Here is a 4,678-nt window from a genome sequence, read left to right on the forward strand (position 1 = left end):
AAAAAAACGTTATAAAATTATTTTGCATTTTAATGAGGGAAATAAGTATTTGACCCCCTCTCAATCAGAAAGATTTCTGGCTCCCAGTTGTCTTTTATACAGGTAACGAGCTGAGATTAGGAGCACACTCTTAAAGGGAGTGCTCCTAACCACAGCTTGTTACCTGTAAAAAAGACACCTGTCCACAGAAGCAATCAATCAATCCGATTCCAAACTCTCCACCATGGCCAGGTCCAGCTATATGGACACTCAATCACTATGGTACTTTTTAATGGTAAATTTACAAACGTGTCTTATGGTGAAATAAGTATAGCCAGTTGTAATTGTAATGGCTTAGCAGATAAGAAGAAACATATTTACCTGGCTCAAAGAGAAGGAATATCATATCTATTGTTTACAGGAAACTCATTCAACAATTTTAGATGAAGTTGTGTGGAAAAAGGACTGGGGGGGGGGTGAAATATAGCTCTCCCATGGGCAAAGAAACTCGAAAGGGGTGATGATATTAAGTCATTTTGATCCGAATGTGCAAATTGTCCAAATAGATCCGCAAGGTAGATGGATGATTTTAAAAATGTTATTGGACCATAAACAGATATGGCTCATTAACCTTTACGGACCAAATAATTATGATCCACACTTTTTTGAAAATATATATAATAAATGATCAACCCTGCAAGCAATACAATATTCTATTATTATGGTGGGAGATTATAATACTGTTTTAAATACCTCAATGGACCAGAAAGGAAACCACACTACAGACTATCATCCTCATGCTCTTAAGGAAATCATGAATGTCATGGATATATTGGAATTAGTGGATATAGGCTTAATGATCTATGTTGATATAGGCTTAAATCTCCTGACCTAGTAAAATATACAGTTGAAGTCGGAAGTTTACATACACTTAGGAGTCATTAAAACTGGTTTTTCAACCACTCCACAAATTTCTTGTTAACAAACTATTGTTTTGGCAAGTCGGTTAGGACTCCTACTTTGTGCATGAAGCAAATTATTTTTCCAACAATTGTTTACAGACAGATTATTTCACTTATAATTCACTGTATTACAATTCCAGTGGGTCAGAAGTTTACATACACTAAGTTGACTGTGCCTTTAAACAGTTTGGAAATTTCCAGAAAATGATTTGATGGCTTTAGAAGCTTCTGATAGGCTAATTGACATCATTTGAGTCAATTGGTGGTGTACCTGTGGATGTATTTCAAGGCCTACCTTCAAACTCAGTGCCTCTTCGCGTGACATCATGGGAAAATCAAAAGAAATCAGCCAAGACCTCAGAAAAAAATGGTGGACCTCCACAAGTCTGGTTCATCCTTTGGAGCAATTTCCAAACGCCTGAAGGTACCACAATCATCTGTACAAACAATAGTACGCAAGTATAAACACTATGGGACCATGCAGCTGTCATACTGCTCAGGAAGGATACGCGTTCTGTCTCCTAAAAATGAATGTACTTTGGTGCGAGAAGTGCAAATCAATCCCAGAACAACAGCAAATAACCTTGTGAAGATGCTGGAGGAAACAGGTACAAAAGTATCTATATCCACAGTAAAACGAGTCCTATATCGACATAACCTGAAAGGCCACTGTGGTGGATGAATCAGAATTAGTTGGGTAACATAGGTAATTAAGATGTCTTATCTGCATAATATGCTTATGTGATATACTTGTTATTAGAATGTATCCCTTTGGACTTTGGTGTTGGCAGTTGTATTTCTTCCCTCAGCTGGGGCTCAGTCACTTGGGGCCCAGATAGGGGAGAGGTCAGGCTTGTCTTTTACATGTCTCTGGTGCTATGCAGAATATCAGAAAGGGAAGAGGACAGGATGGAACATTGTCTTCATATGTGAATGTGCCTTTACCTTTTCTTAAACCATGTGAAGGGATGGCGTGATTAATGGGGAACCAATTACTTGTCTCCACAATGTCTGTGCGCAAGTCACTCCCTCCTTTGGCATTGGGGGGAGGTATATGGCAGTGTCTGGAACCATTGTATGCCCCCTCTGATGTTGCACTTATCCTGGGATAGTGTATGACCTAGAGGCTCACTCCCCTCAGTGAGCTTGTCCAGGAGAGGGGTCAAGAAGGGGTTTTACTTGAGATGGGAGTATCTAGAGTTGACAATTGAGTTATGCAATTGGATGAGTTGGTGTTTTTGTGCTATGATGTACCAGGAACGAGATTAGAACCTCGTTTTAGGGACCAAACTGAACGATAATTTATAGCGAATGCTATCTGGCTACGGGATACTCCTTTCTCATTATAAAGTCTTCCTTTGTGAACTGTTCCTAATGTCTGTGGTTTGTTATGTCGACTAGGGGGGTGGATCTTTGCTATAGAAGATCTCAGTAGTCTTTGTGTTGTCACTCTCAACGGTTCATTAGAAATAGGGAATCGTTGAAAGTCATTGCTATTGCAAAGTTCTTATTATTAAAGATGTAGTTTAAGTATAACTCTGACTGGTGTGTGAAGTTTGTCTCTCCTCATTTGGTAATACAGAAATTAACCACCACACCGCTCAGCAAGGAAGAAGCCACTGCTCCAAAACCGCCATAAAAAAGCCAGACTACGGTTTGCAACTGCACTTGGGGACAAATATCATACTTTTTGAAGAAATGTCCTCAGGTCTGATGAAATAAAAATAGAACTGTTTGGCCATAATGACCATCGTTATGTTTGTAGGAAAAGGGGGAGGCTTGCAAGCCGAAGAACACCATCCCAACTGTGAAGCACGGGGGTGGCAGCATCATGTTGTGGGGGTGCTTTGCTGCAGGAGGGACTGGTGCACTTCACAAAATAGATGGCATCATGAGGATGTAAAATGATGTGGATATATTGAAGCAACATCTCAAGACATCAGTCAGGAAGTTAAAGCTTGGTGGGAAAAGGTTCTTCCAAATAGACAATGACCCCAAGCATACTTCCAAAGTTGTGGCAAAATGGCTTAAGGACAACAAAGTCAAGGTATTGGAGTTGCCGTCACAAAGCCCTGACCTCTATCCTATAGAAAATTTGTGGACAGAACTGAAAAAGTGTGTGCGAACAAGGGGGCTACAAACCTGACTCAATTACACCAGCTCTGTCAGGAGGAATGGGCCAAAATTCACCCAACTTAATGTGGGAAGCTTGTGGAAGGCTACCCGAAACGTTTGACCCAAGTTAAACTATTTAAAGGGAATGCTACCAAATACTAATTGAGTGTATGTAAACTTCTGACCCACTGGGAATGTGATGAACGAAATAAAATATTCTTACATTTCACATTCTTAAAATAAAATGGTGATCCTAACTGACCTAAGACAGGGAATTTTTACTGGGATTAAATGTCAGGAATTGTGAAAAACTGAGTTTAAGTGTATTTGGCTGAGGTGTATGTAAACTTCCGACTTCAACTGTACTGTACATGGCGGAGGCTTAATCAAGATAGTCATCTAGACTTTTTCTTATGTCATTCTCGTTGGCACCAAAAGTTTAAAAAGTGTTGATAGGAGATAGAATGCGGTCGGACCATCAGATAATTGGCATATACATTACTCTTACTGAATTTCCATGTGGGTGAGGATATTGAACATTTAATCAAAGCCTATTATTGCATCAAATGGTTGTTTTATGCAACAGAATAGAGTATTCTGTTAACTATTGTGTGTGTGTGTGTTCTACTGAGGATGGGCCTCTGGGAGATAACACTGAAAGGAGAGATTTACGATGTATTTTGGGTGATAAAACCTACAGAGCATTCCAGAGCATGAGTTAATGTTTCTGTTCTATACCGTACCAGGGAGAGATGGTACCAGTTTGGAGTCGGAGGGACAGACACTGGTCTCTATGCAATGAAAACTGTTGACACAGCAGATACTGTCTGCTATGTATTATAGGTATCTTTCATACAAATCTTAACCTTGTGACCCATTCTACATATCTGTTGTTCGTCATGTAGGTTGAAAGGGGTGTATCTTGGCTATAAAAGACCTTTGTACTTTTGTCTCGGCGCTCTCAACTAATCATCAGAGAGGGTGATTCGTCGACCAGCCATCGCTATTGCAAAGCTCTCACTAATAAAGATTCAGTTTAAGTATAACTCTGACTTATGTGATAAGTTTGTCTGTCCTCATTTGATAATACAGGAATTAACCACCACAAAGGTCTAACAGAACAAATAGAAAAGACTGGTTGATAAATGGATAAAAAAACTGTACCATGGAGGCTCAGAATAATTTAGAGGAAAAACAAAAAGAAATGGAGGAACTTATTCAAGAAAGATCAAGTGTAATATATTATAAAAAATAGAGCAAACTGTAGATAAGATCTTGCTACCATGTAAAGGTAAATACCTGCCTATTTGTGGAAAAATCCCCCCGATTAATTTGTTTGTCATATCCCAGTTTACCTTTTTGCTTATGGTCTTGCCTACACCTAGCGAACATTTTTTTTTTTTTTTTTGCGGAAAAAATAGTTTTTTTTTGGAATGGCAAGCCAGACAAAATTAAACGGGCCTATAGTGGTTCTGCTTCTCTAGCAAATTAGTAAGAATGTCTCACCCTATGTTCAAGAATGGCCTTTTTTCCTTTATTCAGATTACAACCTCTCACTTTCAGTTATTTGAAAAGGAAATCATCTCCCAAATATCGCTATGTTTAAAACAAGCCATAGAAAG

Source organism: Salmo salar, chromosome 21, assembly GCF_965601325.2.
Source record: "Salmo salar chromosome 21, fSalSal1, whole genome shotgun sequence".
Lineage (NCBI taxonomy): Eukaryota > Metazoa > Chordata > Actinopteri > Salmoniformes > Salmonidae > Salmo > Salmo salar.